Source organism: Pteropus medius, unplaced genomic scaffold (assembly GCF_902729225.1).
Source record: "Pteropus medius unplaced genomic scaffold, Ma_sr-lr_union100, whole genome shotgun sequence".
Taxonomy (NCBI): domain Eukaryota; kingdom Metazoa; phylum Chordata; class Mammalia; order Chiroptera; family Pteropodidae; genus Pteropus; species Pteropus medius.
This window is the reverse complement of record NW_024340697.1, coordinates 469,427-487,979: the sequence shown is the minus strand read 5'-3', so window position 1 is coordinate 487,979 and position 18,553 is coordinate 469,427.

Here is an 18,553-nt window from a genome sequence, read left to right as displayed (position 1 = left end):
TCCACTGATTTAACATCATTGGTGAATGATTTTAAGACTTGGGTCAAAGTTCACCTCTTCTGTATAAACTCTGTATAGATTGGAGACAATATTAGACATTTATTATAGGCTCGATTCATACATAAAGATTTATCTTGAGTTCTGTACCACTCTTCTCTATTGCTTAAATGGAGCCCTGAAGAGGCTTTGAGGAGCCTTGGTAATGTGGCAAGCTTATTCGTTTTATTTTGTTTTTAAATATCAGCATGAAACAAAAGGCATTTATATTTAAATGTCCTGTAATTCACATGTTCTACTGGTTCTGATGGGCCTTTTCTAATTAATTAATTAATCCAGATTAGTGTTGACTGGGACTTTCAGAATCTCTGTATTATTGATCTATCTAGGTAGGGCAATGATGAGATTTCTTTCTTTTTTAAGGCCCAATGAAAACATTCGGCTTACATTCATTCAAAAATGCTCACCAAAAGGGAATGTGACATGGTACAGCTGCTATGCAAAACAGTATGATTCCACAAAAGAAAAAAGAATTACCATATGATCCAGCAACTCCAATTCTGAATGTGTAGCCAAAAGAATTGAAAGCAGAATCTCGAAGAGATATTTGCACACCTGTGTTCATAGCAGCATTATTCACAATAGCCATTCAAGAGGTGGAAGGAACTCGAATGTTCATCGATGGATGAATGGATAAAGAAAATGTGGTAGTAAGAGGCTTATAAGCTGCGTGTATCATAGATGAGGGAGCTGAAGCTGAGAACCTTAACTAGTTGGACACAACAGAGCTGATAAGTGGCAGGGCTGGATTTGAACCTTGGTGATGAAGTAATGCCATCTTCTATATTGTCTTCCCACTATAGCACACGGCCTCTTCAGCCTCTGTGATGACATACATAAAGATTAGTGATGATTTTTTTAATTAATTTTTTAAATTGTGGTAGAACACACATACACAATTTACCAACTTAACAATTTTTAAGTGTACAGTTCAGTTCAATATTGTGAGCTATATTCATTGTTGTGCAACAGATCTGTAGAACATTTTAATTTCATAAAACTGAAACTCTATACCCACCGAAAAATAACTCCCCATTTCTCCCTCTTCCCAGCCCCTGGCAACCACTGTTCTACTCTCTGCTTCTTGGAGTCTGACTATTTTACATACATACAATGGAATATTATTGGGCCTTGAAAGAGAAAGAAATCTTGTCGTATGCTACATCACAGGTGAACCTCGAGGAGATTACACTAAGTGAAATAAGCCAGTCATAGAAAGACAAATATAATGGCATTGGTAGACCAAGGTTCAAATCCAGCCCTGCCATTTACCAGCTCTGCTGTGTCAGGCAAATTAAGGTTCTCAGCTCCAGCTTCCTCACCTCTAATATACTCATCTTAGAAGAGCATTTATCAAGCTAAAAGTAATCATCAGTGTAAAGCTTCTACTATACTCAAAAAATGATGGCTATAATGATGATGATGATGGCGACGATACTGTTGTTGCAAGGTTCTACAGGAGAGGAAAAGAAGAAAAGAGAATTTCCAACCCTAATGGCCTTCGGTGATGTTTAGGTTTTGCTCTGATTTGTTTCTATCTAGAAGGAAACCCTCCAGCTAGTATAAGTTGGAAACTTATTCCCTTATTTTATAAGTCATTTTAAATGATGAGCCCACAGCCTCTTATTATTCTAACTCTTCATTTCTCAGAAGCAAAATAACCCTCTCAAATAATGGCCTGCACCTGGCTGCCTCAGTTTTGCACACATTGGCTATGAAAGAGACAGGCCGTGGTCAAAAGCAAGGAGGAAATCACTCCATACCATATTTCACCCGCTCTACCCTTGGATAAATTCATCTCCATGCTCATGCATGCTAGCTGTCATGCAGCCTATGTGTTTTATACCGGGTAGTTACAGATAATAATGCATGTATTGTAGTTACTTCAGCATTTGTCTGCAGTGTGGATTATGGGCCTTCCTTTCGAAGTTTTCATCTTAGGAAAAACTTGTCATGGAGCATTATGATATTGGCTGTAAACAATTTTTAATACAGTGTACTGAGTTCTCATGAAATGTGAATGAGTAGAAAAAAAGGCCAGATAGCTAAAAGGCGGTGGGGTTTTTTTCAAGTTAAGTGATCAATAAAAACAAAGTTCTTAAACAGCTTTCAGATTTTGATTATTTAGGCCAGGGGCTAGCAAACTGTTTCTGTAAAGAGACAAATAGTAAATATTTCAGGCTTTGCGGGCCACACTGCCTTTGGCACAACTATTCAACTGTTGTCATAGGATGAAAGCGGCCATGGACAATACGTAAATAAATTAGCGTGGCTGTATTTATGGTCACTGCATTTATGGACATTGAAATGTGTTCCATTACAGCTGTATTTATAAATGCTAAGTGTAAATTTCAAGTAATTTTCACTTGTCATTATATATTATTCTTCTTTTGATATTTTCCAAGCATTTAAAATGTAAAAAAATCATTCTTAGCCTGCAGGCTCTACAAAAATAGGCCACAGGCCACATGTGACCTGTGGTCCATTGTTTGCTGATCCCTGATCTAGGTAAGTTGTCCTTTAGAATGTTCTCAATACCAACAAAAGAAAATCCAAACATCTTAGTCTAGCATACCAAGGCTTCTGTTATTTGATCTGAATCTCTTCTCCTACTACTATGCTCCAGCCATCTTTCATCCAGGTATATCTGGTTTTTCATCCAGAATATAACATGGACGATCATACCACCAGGCATTTTCCTCTGCCTGCTCTTTCCTTACCTATTCTTCATGATAAAAAGCCGTTCTTGTATTAAGATACAGCTCCTGTGCCATGTCCTCCATGAAGAATTCCTTGAGGCACTCTTTCCCCTAGTCAGAGCAAACCACTCATGTCCTATCAGTTCACAGCCCTTTTTATATAACCTCACCTGTTACATACATGTTAATGTCATATATCATCATTATATTTCTGTCTATATTCTAATCAAATGGTCATCTCTGTGAGGACAGAAAATGTGCTTCTTTCGTGGCTGTATATTCCTTGTATATAGCAGGTGTTCAGTAAATACTTGTTGATGAATGGATTTATTAATATATTCAGACACATGATCAGAGCAACTTTAAATTATGCTAACACATCTCTATCCTTGTTCCCTTTGAGCCTTGATGGGGAGGAGATGGGGGAGAGCTTTCTTCTGAAAGGAGACAATTTGTGAAGAGCTACAAACGTTTGGGACTACTTGCAATCTGAGCCCTTACTCATGCTGGCGGCAGGTTGGCACAACTCTCATGGCTTCTGAAATAAGAGTCACATCACAAGGGAGTAGTATTTCATAGAATCTTAGCAAGTAGAGCTTTAAGGAACCTTATAAATCACCTAATCCCACCAATCCTTGTAAAAATGAGAAGGTGGAGCTCAGAATGATGACAGAACCCACTGAAACCTCTAGAGAGTCAAGGCTAGGATATAGCTCTGAGTCAGAGCTTGTTCAACTCCACTTTGTTGACTATACATTTTCAGTGCTTATGGGTAAATACCTAGAATTAGATTTGTTGAGACAAAAGGAGGTGTATGTTTAACTGTACAAAAATACTAAAATTTCTCTGACTTATTTCACTTAGCATAATATCCGCTAGGCCCATCCATGTTGTTTCAAATGGTAAATTTTCATTTTTTATGGCCAATATTCCATTGTATACATATACCACATAGTCTTTATCTCATTGGAAATAAGTCAGAGAAAGACAAATATCATATGATCTCACTTACATATGGAATTTAAATAATAAAATAAGTGAACAAACAAAACAAAAACAGACTCATAGATGCAGAGAACAAATCGAAGGTTGCCAGATGGGGGGTTTGGGAGGCTGGGTGAAAAAGTTGAAGGGATTAAGTACAAATTGGTAGTTACAAAATAGTCACAGGGATGTAAAGTAAGCATAGGGAATATAGTCAATCATATTGTAATAACTATGTATGGTGCCAGGTGGGTACTAGACTAATTAGGAAGATCATTTCATAAATTATATAAATGTCTAATCACTATGCCATACACCTGAAACTAATATAAAACAATATCGAATGTCAGTTGTAATCGAAAAGTTAAAAAAAGAAAACGAAACTTTTCCCAAGTGTTTGTACCTTTCACATGTCCACCAGTAACATACAAGAGAATTCAGTTCCTCCACATCCTCTCCAGCACACGGTATGGTCAGTGTTTTAATTTTAGCGATTCTAGTAGGCGGTAGTATTTCATGGAACCATGTCAGAGGTTCCAGAGAACACCTCATACATTTTAAATTTGCATTTTCCTGTTGACTAATGATGTTGAAAAGTTTTTCATGTGCTTACTGACCAGTCATCTATCATCCTTAGAGAAATTCAAGTTCTTCCCCCACTTTTTATTAACCACTGTGTCTTTCTACTAGGTTATAGGAGTTCTAGAGCCTGCCATATTTAAAAAGGACCCTTGCAAATAGGTTTTAGAACATTTAACTAGAATAAATGTATTTTAGCTCACAATATTTTATTAATGCTTCACTCACATATATGTATATTTTTTATTTATATCCCATAACATATTCCTCAGCAGTGATACAATTTATATTTCTTTGCTCACTAAACTGACTTGTACTCTCAGCGTGCAGCTGAAACACTTAATTTCTGCCACAGATTCACGCAAAAAGCCACAATCTTCCAATCCAATATATGAAAATAGACATGGAGTAAATTGAATTTCTCATACTGTCATCAGGCCTGTTGACCAAAAGCTATTTGATTTGCAAAGCCTTTGCTGGGTAGATGGGTCAGTGTTTATTTTCATGGATTTTGCTGTTCTAAATCAAATCAACCAACCAACAGGCCTTTATTGAGTGCTCTAAGTCATCTCTGTAAGGCATTTCATGCATTACATATTAAATTCCAGTTCACTAATCCAATTCCTCTTTTTCTGACCTAGTTTTATTTGCTTTCCTCTGACAGCCTGTATTAAGCCTTTTCATCATTTTTAGCAGCCAGATATCCAATTGGGAAAGCAAATTCTTTCCCTGAAACTTGACATCATCATAATTCCAGTACAAGTAACAACGATAACACTAATAAAATCTTAAATTTTCTTAATAATTCATAGCATATGCATACGATTCAATTATACCTTATTACTACTCAATTGGGTAAAAGTTACCTTTCTTTTTCACTGATAAGGAAATAGTTTCAAGAAGTAAAGAAACTCATCCAAGATCTTGTAGGTGCTGACTAGTGAGGAGAAAATCTGAATGAACCCTTGCCTCATAAAAGAGACACCGGATTTCCACATTGTGAGAAATACTTTCCAAGGGTGAAGTCTGTTCTAGAATTAGACATGAAATAGCAAATGTAATTCCTGCTAAGTGCTGTTACAAATCAGGTAGCCTGGGAATTTGGTTCCTTTTCAGCCCATGTAAAAATATTTTAATGACATAGTCTCATTATTTAAAAAGTAAAGTCAAAGAATCAGAAAAGTACAAAGAAGAAACTAAAAATCAGTAGAAGTCATACCACAGTTAATTATTTGGAACATTTAAAGAACTTTCCAAATTGCATGCTCTCGATTTCCCCTCCACTTTCTCTCTCATAGTTTATACACGCATATGTGTGCACACACATACCCTTATATGGAATTATTGGGATCATGTACCTATATATATTTATTGCCAAGGGTCCTCCACCAGGCTTTTCAGGAGTTCCAGAGAGCACCTCACACGTGCTGGGGAGTACATCCCACTCCAGCATCCCTGTTATATGGCCAGCCTGCTTCCCTCACTGATACAGAGTATTTATTGTGAATTGGATCCCAGCTCTGCAGAGTACTGCTATCCTTGCCAGGTGACTGCTGCTGATTCCTCACTCTAACTCAGGGGTCCCCAATGCCCGGACTGTGGACCGGTGCCAATCCATGGCCTGTCGGGAACCGGGCCACACAGCAGGAGGTGAGCAGCAAGCAAGAGAGCAAAGCTTCATCTATATTTGCAGCCGCTCCCCCACACCAGCATCACCACCTCAGCTCCACCTCAGATCATCAGGCATTAGATTCTCATAGGAGCACCGTTCCCTGGTGCCAAAAAGTTTGGGGACCACTGCTCTAATTGTTCACAAGGGAACACTATTACTTCATCACCATCTTCATTACCAGTGAGGGATATACCCTCTTCCATATCGCTCACCGGCATATCACAAACCAGGCTATGCATTTTCACAAGACTTTCCTGTAAAGCTGGTGATAATTGAAAGAAAGTAAAAAAACAGGATAGTTTGATAGCAGTACCCAAATGAAAACCCATCTTCAGGGTCCTACAGGAGGGGAGTTGCTCTCAGACTCCACATGGCAGATTACCTCCCACCTCTAGGAATCATGAAGCTTCACATATCATCCTGACCCTGGGTTCCAGAAAGAAGAATTCCTTACTCCACTATAGTGGCCACCTAATCAGTCCTCATTTCACATGCCAAATTAACCTCTAAGCAGGATGATCAAGGGGGAGAATGACATGCTATCTAGGTACAAATGCTTATTCAACTACAAAGATGTGGTCTAATCTTATGGCCTCAAGAGAAGATGACACCTATTAATGGAAAAGTTTATTAGGCACTGAGCATGAGAATATAACTACATCTACTAATTTACCCAGGGCCCACTGGAATTTCAAGCAACCCATCCCAAACTTGTTTGAAACCAACTTCCCGGCATCACTGACACAAAACTTAAAGGCAACCTATCACAATAAGCCTGCCTCCTATGCCAGCCAGAGAACTGTACTCATGACTTGCCTTATTTGGTATGCCTTCTCCTTTTTGCTCTATATCCATCTCACTCTTTTAATTTCTATTCAGAGTGATGCACTGAAATCACATCTGAGTGACATAGTTCTCTTTATGGAAAACAATAAATTTGGTTACAGAACTACTTTGATTTTTTTCCCATTTATCACATAAGTTCAAGTCTCAAAGTTCGCACTACTCAGTCTTAAATAAAATCACATGGAAGAACAAAGAACTCAACAGGCCATTTCTGGCTTGCTTCACCAAACTTCTCAGTTGAGTTTTAACACTTTCTCATCAGGAATAAATACATACATACATACATACATACATACATACATACATACATACATACACACACACACATACACACATATATAATTTATATATACGTATAATTTATACATATATATGCTGTTATTTTAGTTAAATGGAATCATACTACAAATATTGATTATTTTCACTCAATAATGTGTCATGAACATCTTTCCATATCAACATAGATCTATAACATTCTTTCTGAAGGCTAAAAAATTCTCTACTGCATTTATCTGCCATAATATTTTTAATCAGTTCCAAACAATGTATATATCAGAATCCTGATTCTTTTGGCCACAAGTGACAAAACCAAATTCAAATTAATTAATGCAAAATAAAGAATTTGTTAGATAATATAACTGAAAGTTTAATGGGTAAATCAAAAATGACTGGATCCCGGGCTGAACTACTTATTATCAAGGATTGATCTCTATCCATTTCTCTATGCATCTCTGCTTCTCTTTGCTTTCTGGATTTATTATCTCTTGTTGGTAAGGAAGTAGTGTCAATATGTTGAATCCTAGGAAGACTATGATTGTCTTACATTGGGTCATATACTGGCCAGTAAAGTAATCACTGTGGTCTGAAGAATAGATTAATGTGATTGACTACCTGGAGTCTCTTTCTCACTAATGTAGAAAAAAAAGGTACAGAGCCACAATAGAGAGTGTTTCTAGAATCTTATGTGATGGAGAAGGGAGTTCCCCAAGGTAAGATCAGACTGCATTTACCAGATAAAGATAAAATAATGATACCAAAATCTGACAAAGAAGTCACTAGAAAATTATAGCTAAATCTCTTCAAATACTGATGTAAAAATACTAAAATATCTTCAAAAAATTTGCCAGTATGTGAAGAACTATGACATCTTTACCAATTTCATTCATTCTAGAAATTCAAGATTTTATTCAATATTTGGATATCATCAATTATGAGTTACAATATCATATTGATAAGCCAAAGAAGAAAAACAGAGGTTAAGTCAAGGAGGAGGAGAAAAGTGGGAAGAGAAAAGAGTACTGGTCTCCTTTTAAAAAACTTTCCTGGGAAATTGGAACCCCCTCAGATTGTAAATGAGAAAGCAAAATGGTACAGCCACTATGAAAAACAGTATGGAAGTTCCTCAGGAAATTAAAAATGGAACTATCATATGATCCAGCAATCCCAACTTTGGGTATATATACAAAAGAATTGAAATCAAGTTATCATGTTCACTGTAGCACTGTTTGTAATAGCTCAGGCGTGGAAACAACCTAAATATCCAATGACAGATGAGTAAAGAACATGTGGTATGTATATACAAGAGAATACTAGTCAGCCTTGCTAAAGTAATTAAACAAGGAGATCATTAGACTGGGGTGGCTCAAACACCTTGGCAGCTTACATAAGCAAACCAAATCCTAAGCCAGAGTCAATTCCTATAAATGCCTCAAGGTTAAGAAATCTAAACTTAAGAAACAATAATCACAACCAACCAACCAGGCTTTCCCAAATAAGGCAACTGCTTAGTCTATAGCTAATCAAATTATTTCCTTGCTTTGCTTCTCAATCTGCCCTATATAAACCTTTCCCTTAGTTCCTGCTAGTGGAGGCCCCTAACCACTTTCACACTGCCTGATTCAAATGATATTTGCCCAAATAAAATCTTCAAAGATTTATTGTGCCTCAGTTTATCTTTTAACCACCTTAAACAAGAAAAAAAATCTGTAATATGCGACAACATGGATGGACCTTGAGGACATTATGCTAAGTGAAAATAAGCCAAATGTAGAAGGACAAGTACTGAATGATTTCATTCATATGAGGTATCTAAAATAGTCAAATTCATAAAAGACTTAAACTACCGGTGGTTACCAGGAGTTGAGGAGGAGAGTAAAATGGGGAATTATTAATCAACAAGCATAAAGTTTCAGATAAATCAGATGAATAAACTCTAGAGATCTGCTGTATGACATCATCACCAATAATGTATCATACACTTAAAATCTGTTAAGAGGACAGATCTCATGTTAACTGTTCTTTCCATAACAATAATAAATTTCCGGGAAACCTAGCCCAACAATTTCTGCTTATCTCTCATTGTGCCTTCCTCATCTTCAAGGAACACTGACAGCACAATTAATTTGAGTCTAGGAACATTGATGCTCCCAATAATAAGGGGGTTCTGTTACTAAGAAAGACAGGAAGTATGGGCAAGAAGAGGTGGTTGCTCTTAATTTCTTTTTCTGTACTTGATCTGTCAGAGATGGGGATGTATGTTATGCTCTTCTACTATTATTCCATGCCTTGCCAAACATTTTTGTCATATTCTTACTATTATGTTAATTGGGATATAATGACTTCTGACAGTTACATCTTTGTTTTGGATTTTACCCTTCATTGTTTTAAAATGACCCTTTTGGTCCTACTTAATGCTTTTTCATCTCTAATTAAATCTTGTTTACTTTGTATTTTCCTAATGTATTTCCCACATTCTTTTATTTTTAATCATTCTGATTCTTTCGTCTAAGTTCTCTTATATTCACGATTATATATATTGTATTATATACATATGCTTGTGTATATATTTGTATTTTATTTTTTCCTTGTACAGAGCATGCACTTTTGTTTTTTAAATATCCATCTTAGAGCTTTATCTTTTAATATGTAAATTTACTCTTCCATTTAATGATAAAACAAATATTCAATTATAAATAATCTTTTTGTGGTATTTTGAAATGTTTTTCATATTTCCCTTTTCTTTTTTACATAATTATTTGGTCACCTCTTACTTCCTCTCTGGTAAATTTATAATTATGCATCTTCTTTTAAGTTATTTTGATTAACATACGTTTCACCTATAAAATATATTAATATTAAAATTTTTAATGGAAATGAAACAATATCTACTAACAATTTTATGGGAATAGAGAGAAAATTCTGATTCCCTTCATCTCCCAGTTTTGTGACTGCTTCTTTGACCTTTCACCTAATTATGTACGTTAAAATTGTTTATATTGTTATGGAAAAACCCCAAAAGCTCCAAAATTCACACTAGCGAAAATCCAAGCAGTAACCCAGAGAGAAAGAGAACTCAGTTTTATTACGCCAGCAGTCCCGGAAGAGCTAGTGCTTTGAAAATCTGAGCACTTAGCTTAGGGAAAAATTCTCTTTTATATCACCGCCATTACAGTTAGCTGATTGGTTGATTCGTTCTCAGCTGGTTATAGATCGCGAGAGTTGCTATGGGTTACTGGTCCGCACGGGAATTTAAACAGAAACTTAGGCAATCCATGTTATCTAGACAAAGCATTCCTAAGGGGAGAGTGAGTCTGCATGTTTACAGAAGCAGAACAAAGAGCAGACCATGAGGTTAGCCATTTGAGTGGAAAATTCCCGAAATTTCCTCTTCAATATCACTGTAGCATAAGTTTGGATTCAGCTGCACACTAAAGACTTCCAAATAATGGCTTGAACAATTAATGCTCACCAGTCATTCTTGCTAAAGCCCAATCCCAGCTCAGCCCTGCCCTGGTTGGGTCCTCAGAGCCTTCATCTCTCACCTCCAGTGATCCTGCACCAGCCTCACATGCAGAAAAATTTGTGTTAGCTCCACAGTCCTCTCTCGACTCTAATTTTATTGTGCCTGGTCATCGTTAAAACTTGGTAAAACGTTAAGGACTTTCCTAGTTTCCATGTGAGGTTTCGAAGTTTTGTTCTTTATGTACATTTTGGTACGTTGTTGACTGGAAGGTAAAGGCATACATGTTTGTTTTAATGTATTTTCCAGAAATCATCTTCTGTTTACTTTTTATAAAGTGACATAGCTTTATTCTTAAAAATTTGGAAAATACTAAAGTCATAAAGAAGAAAATCAAATTATTTAAACATGTTACTATATTTCTTTCCAGTCTTTCATATATGTGCATGTAAGTGTGAGGGAAGGAAGAGGGGATGGAGTGTTTTTTTCTTTTTTGTTTTTGTTTACAAAATTGTGACCATAATTTATAATAGCTTCCTTTTTTCACTTAATTCAATATGAACATTTCCTGTGCCATCATATTTTTCAAAATATTTAAAAGCTACATAGGATTTCATTATATGGATGTACCATTACCATTTATATAACCATCTCCTGTCTTTAAATATCTCTTGTATTTCTAATTCTCTGCCATAATAAACAGTGCAGAGTACTGTTTCCCATATATCTGAGCTCACATTCCAATTATGTCCTTAGAGTATATCCCTGGGAAATGAATATCTAGCTTTTAGATGCACATTTCCAATATGCCCTCCAGAAAGGCTGACAAATTTGGACTCCCAACAGTTACCTTGTGACTATGTAACTACACCCTTCCACTACCAAATATTATTTGTTAGAAAAAATTTCCTGTTTGGATAGGCAAAAAAAAAAAAAATCCTCATCATTGCATAAGTTACATTTACAGCACTTAACCACCAATGCTGTACATGCTAGCAACTTCTATTTCTCGTTTTCTGATTTTTATTTCTAGTGCCCATATTTTTCTGTAGGGATTTTAATATTTCATTGATGTCTTTCTTTAGTCTTTTCCACCTTTACTCTTCAAAGGTGAAGTACATCCAAACTGCATGTTGCAAGACAACCTTCAGTATTTTATTCTACAATCTAAAAATGGAAAAGAAGGCAATCAATTTTCAATGGCAACTTTTCTCTTTCTTTTCCAGAGCCAAAGGCACATTACCACAAAAACAATCTTGTCTTCATGAAAGCAAAATGTGTGTTCCATTAATGGACACGAGGGAGAAGCTAATTAGCTTGCACTAGAAAACAACTATATTTAATCTTCTTAGATAAAATTATATGAACCAAACTCAATCAGTTTGGATTTGCTCAGGAGACTCTTTGTGAATTTTTTAATCACATGAGAAGTTTGTTCTGCTTATCTTTATTTGAAAGGGATCCCAGTGTGGACAGGGATTGATTTGGGAAATGAAATCCTATGCCTCCAAACAGGAATGTTTTATGAAAAATAGTTCAAGCCAAAGTTAGGCACGGAAACTGACCAATCAAGACGGACACCAGCTGTAAACAATGCTTCTAGACATGTAGGTATGTACCAGCTGAAAAAACGTCATGCCAATGAGAAGACTTCTCTCATAAAATCGGACGTATCTAGGGTCCTTTAGCTCCTCTTTCTTTAATTCCTGTAATTCTTCTCTTGGTTGTCTACCATCAGTTTAAAACCCCTAAGCACATTTAAAGAAAAATAACTGGAATTTGTGGGGAAGGAATTAAAAGGGGTACAGAGGAAATAATTTCAGACAAGTGTTAGAATTCAATAAATATCTAATTGAACATCTCTAAGTGTATAATTACTATAAAAGTTTATGTGAGGCCATTATCTAGAGACTGGAGAACCAATTGAAAATTCAAGGAGTAGAAGTTGTTTGTAGAGGTCCATTGAGGTTAACTATCTAAAAGTTGGCTAAGAACTCATGTCCATAAAAAACTAATGATTTCCTCTGTAATTAAAAAAAGCAAAAAGAAAAAATTCAGTGTCAAAGAAAAAAAATTCCTAAAATTGAAAACCAACTGAAACAAAAGAACCTAATTATAGATCAAATTGGCAATATAACCAGAGAAAATAATTATTTCAAGTTTCTCTAAAACAGAGCGTTTTGTTTTGCATTCTTAGGGCATACATTATAAGGAAAAAATGCAAAAACTCTTAAATTTCGTTCAAGAGTTTAATGGTTAGTGTGTGTGTGTGTGTGTGTGTGTGTGTGTTCTAAGGCTGTCTGCTGATACCACCTGGAAACAATGACGTGCCAGAAACTATGATTCCTAAATGCCAAAGAGCAGGGCTCTTTGTAGAACCAGCTGTTTCTAGGTATGGGATATGTGAAATGCTAGGTGAACGTGGGACACTTCGGTGAGTCAGAAGGCAAGGAAGTACTAAAGACTAATAGGATTGAGTCAAAATAAGGTAACTTGAAGGAGTTTCCACTGACCGAATTTGGGCTCATTAAGAATCAAACAGCATAACAAGGATGCATATTTGAAGAATGCAAACTAGTTTTCATAATATTCTAATCGAAATTAGCTGGCAAGTTTATAAACCTCTGCAGCAATAAATGAAAATTACATGCCTTCCAAAAAATATGACTATCATTGATTGAAATGCATTAACTATATTAAAATCCATGAGTCTATAAGAAGAAAAGAACAACAAAACACTCATTTGCCACCACTGGAGGAGATTATTACACCTACTCCTTACCCTGGAATTTATCCTGGTTTGCAATAGAAATTATATTTCTGAGTAACCAAATTGACACAGCTGATGAGAAGGCTCTTTCTGAAAGTAGAATGACAGCTAATAAATGTAGAGCGAATGAAAGAATTAGAAAACCCTAATCAGTAGCCTCTCACGTAGTCCTTCATTAGGGGAAGGATTATCCACAGATGTTAAAATCATTAGGTGAATTGTTGATGAGGAATTGGATAATCACTTGGTATCAAAAGAGTCACCCCAGAAATTACAAACTGCTTGCCAGGGGGAAATGGAACTTTGCAAGAAAGGGATCAGACTGTCACCACCTTAACGCAGTGATCAATCAACATTTTCAAATAATGGGACATTTAGATCTTATGAGCTCCCTGAGGTGATGTAGTAGGAAATACACAACATCACTTGTGACATATTCCTTCCAATAAATGCTTGATGTGAATTAAATCAAGCCTGATGACTTGACATCCAGTTTACAGGAAATACAGGGCATAGCAGGGTAAAATGACCTAACGAGGTAAAACTTGAACAAGTCCAGGAAGTGGAACTATTACAAAACAGTTGTTTGAAGCAGAGCTTCATGTTGGGTTCCCACTGATTATCAAAGGCTTTGGACATACTCCAACAATCTTCGCACAGAGTAGGCTGGATCCTACAGGCAGAGGGTTCTACAGTAGGATGCGTGCACAACATCATGGGTGACATTACAAAAGAGCGACTCCCTTTCATGAGTGGCCTTGAAAGCAGAGGGAGTCTGGGAATCCTGGACTCAGGAGAGGAGTATACAAGGATTGTGTAGATGGATGCCTCTGCTAACAACACCTGGCAGTCTTGCGAGAAGTTGGGGCCATGTATAGCACACCTTGCTGGAGAGAGGGAGAGACACCAATCCCAGCTAGCAAGAAACCTGGGGAGAACCACCAATGCCATTCGGTGGACAATTCTACTTGTCTCCTTAGGGAGATAACGCCCTATGGGGACTTCTGGCTTAATCTCTTTAGCAGGCCAATGAGAGAAAAAAGAGAGTGATGGGACTTCTGATGTGTGCTTCTGTGTATAAGAAGCTTGGGATTCACCACTACTCTATCCTGACAAGTAAAAACTGAACAAACTGAAAAATTAACAACTCGTTTAGACCCACAAGAGAAGTAAAGTCACAGGGGAAACTGCTGCCCCCAAAACTGGAGAGAGTGACAGGCAGACATAGAGAATCACAACTTACCACAGTAGAAGCTTAGGAGCTGCAACCTCCATAAGAACCAGTGACGAGACAGAAAACCAGCACTGTAATTGATGACTTGCTGTAGGCGCAGAGTGGGACTAAAAACTCCAGCCTAAAACTCCAGGGGCTCCAGTCATAGAAGAGCCCCCACACTTTTGCGAGTTTTAAGTCCAGGAGCTCACCCAGGCTCTCACAGTAAATATCGGAGAAAAATCGTCTCGTGCTTCTGGCAGGGGGAGGAGAAAAGGAACCATCTTGAAATTGCAAGAGCACTCTGTTCTTAACAAGGTTTACCCTCAGGAGAAACTATTTAACTGGAGCCTAAATGACCCAATGACCCGGGGGAGGGGGAATACCCAACACCAGCTCACTTTAGCCATTCTGCTGGTAAGGAGTTGGAAGCGGAAACTGAGAAGCGCTTGTAAAGTTCAAGGTCCAGAGGCACAGGCTCACTAAAAGACAGACCTAATCATAGGATTATAAAACACCCCATCCTACACCTCACCACACCACTAAGGGCCTATTTACATAAGTTTCTTTTACCCTATACATCATGTCTGGCTATCAAGAAAAAATAACAATGCATACAAAAAGGCAAAAAAACAAGAGTTCCAGGAGACAGAGCAACCATCAGAACCAGACATTCCAGGGGGGTTGGAATTATCAGAGCTGGAACTACAAACAACTCTGACTAACATGCTAAGGGCTCTAATGTGTAAAGTAGACAACATACAAGGACGGATGAGCAATGTAAGCAAAGAGATGGAAATCCTAAAAAAGAGCCAAAAAACCCCAAAAAAACTAGGGAGCAAAAACATACAAAAATAATGTCTTCTATCGGTTTATTAGTAGACTAAACACAGCTGAGAGATCCATATTTAGAGGTGAGTTGTCACAATGTCTGTAATTTACTTTTAAATACTTTAGACAAAATAGATGAATCAAATATGGAAAATCTAGATGATGGATGTCCATTATATTTCTACTTTTCTGTTTATTTGAAAAAAAATATATATATATATATTCCAGTAAATGTTTAATGAATTAAACCAAGCCTGTAGATTTAATTACTTTAATTAAATATATATCCATTATGTAATAAATATATTTTAATTAAGTTTATATTTAATTATATATAAATAAATAGAGTTTATTATCATTTTCTACCAAGTACTAAATGATTGCAAGCAAGCTGAAAACTTCAATTAAAATAATTAACATGTCAGTAGAAGTCTAAGCAGAACCTGAATTAATAAATGTGCTAATTGGATAGCCCTGCTGAGACCTTGGTTCATTTGGGTTTAACTGTGGCATACATTATTTCTAATAGAAAATTTAATATTTGTACAGCATTTAATTTTTATAGCTTTGTTTTAAAACATTATCAAATTATTGAAAAGTAAATATTCCTTCTATCTTAGGCCCCCATTAGCCCACCCAAGAAGGAAAACATCATTTTTTTATAGAATTTTCTATGTAGATTTATTGTTGGATGACTACACTTATAATTATCCACCTTGCATTTTCATTTTTAGCTTTTATTTGGTTTAGATTTTAATTTTTTATTTGAACGTTTTCAGCTTTCATTTTTCATTTTTAGTTTTGACTTTTTATTAGGGATCATTTCAAACACTCAAGTTCAAAAGAATAGTATAATAAAATCCATGTACCCATCATCCAGCCACACAGTAAGCTTCAGTTCAGGGCCAGTCTTGTCTCATCTATACTCTCCTTCCTTCTCACAGATTAATAGATTATTAATCTTCATAGTCTATATACTATTATGAGCAAATCCCAAACACCATATTGTTTCATCCAGAATGTCTCATTATGCTTTTTTGAAATATAGGGGGTCTTCTTTAAATATAACTTCAAAATCATTTTCAAACCTAAAACATAACAATAATTATTTAGTATCACCAAAATATCTAGTCAGTGTTCAAATTTCCCTAAATGGCTCACAAATGCACTTTTTTGTTGTCGAATTTTTGTGTTTTTTAAGTTTTTTTAATTTTTAATGGTGACATTGCTTAACGAAATCCAGTAAGTTTCAGGTGTATGATTGGACAGTAAGGCATATATATACTGCGTTGTGTGTTCACCACCCATAGTTAGATTTCTTTCTGTCACCACATATTTGACCCCTTTTACCCCACCTACCTCCCTCTTTCCCCCTACCCTCTGGTAACTACCAGTCTCTTGTCCATGTCCATGAGTCTCTCTTCATTTGTCCTGTTCATTTGTTGCTTTTAGGTTTATATCCCACATATAAGTGATATTATGTGGTTTTCAACTTTTTCTGTCTTATTTCGCTTAGCATGATTATCTCGAGGTCCATCCATGTTGTTGCAAAGGGCAGTATTTCATCACTTCTTATGGCTGAGTCATATTCCACTGTATACGTGTACTATGGCTTCTTTATCCAGTCATCTGTTGTAGGACACTTCGGTTGCTTCCATGTCCTGGCCACTGTGAATAATGCTGCTATGAACATCGGTGTGCAAATATCTTTTCGGATATGAGTTTTCAAGTCTTTGGAGTAAATAAATACTCAGTAGAAGGATTGCTGGATCCTATGGTAGATCAATTCTTAGTTTTTTGAGGAACCTCCATATTGTTTTCCATAGTGGCTGGACCAATTTGCAGTCCCACCAGCAGTGTATGAGGGTTCCTTTTTCTCCACATCCTCTCCAACATTTGTTATTACTTATCCTGTTGATAACAGCTATTATAACACATGTGAGATGATATCTCATTGTGGTTTTGATTTGCATTTCCCTAATAGCTAGAGATGATGAGCATCTTTTAGTATGTTTGATGGCCAGTTGCATGTCTTCTTGGGAGAAGTGTCTGTTCAGGTCTTCTCCCTATTTTTTCATTGGATCGTTTGCTTTTTTTGTTGTTATTGAGTTGCATGAGTTCTTTGTATATTTTGGATATTAAGCCCTTATAGGAGGCATTGCTTGCAAATGTATTTTCCCGTTCAGATGGTTGTCTCTTTACCTTGTTGATGGTTTCTTTTGCCGTGCAGAAGCTTTTTAGTTTGATGTAGTCTCATTCTTTATTTTTGCTTTTACTTCCCTTGCCTTTGTCACAAATGCACTTTTAAAATTGATTTGTTATAAGGATTCAAACGAGGTCCACACATTGCATTTGGTTAAAATGTCTTAGTCTCACCCAATCTATGTGCTGTTGTAATGCGTAATGCCTCATAGAGGTCATTCCAATGACCTATTCTTTCTTGCCTGCATTGTTCACCATTGTACAGGTGTCCCATAACATATCAGTCTCCACTGATGGATGGTAAGGATTTTTTAGACTCTCACTGCAATAAACCATACTGCAATAAATAGTCTCAAATATATGACGTCGTGCATGTATGCAAGTGTATGTGTAAGACAAATACCTATGCAAGAGATTATTGGGATAAATGGCATAGGACTTTGCAATTTTGACAGAAACCAACAAATCGTCTTTAAAAGAGATTGCCCCAAGGGTACACCTGTTTTCCCATACCCACACCAACACTTAGTACTGTAAAATTGTGTGCCAATAGGTAAAAAATGGTAACTGTTGATTATTTTCATTTTCTTAACTAGAAGAAAAACTGATTATCCTTTTGTATATTTATAAGACATTTGTTCTTCATTTTCTATGAATACTTTGTGACTTTTGACCATTTTTCTATTAAATTGTTGGTCTTACTGATTTGTAAAACCAATTTATAGAGTGGGGAAATTAGTTCTTTCTGCTGTGTATTGCAAATATTTTTCATTTTATTGTTTTCCTCTTAATTGATTTGTGGCATTTTTGACACGGTGGATTTCCCCTACATGCTCTATTTTCTCTATTCCATGATAACACAATTCCTCCTATGTTTTGTTTATATACAGGGCATTAGAATTTCCCAAGCCTCCTGCATATGTTATCACATTTGTAACAAAGAGTTAGCTAAGCAGCTCTA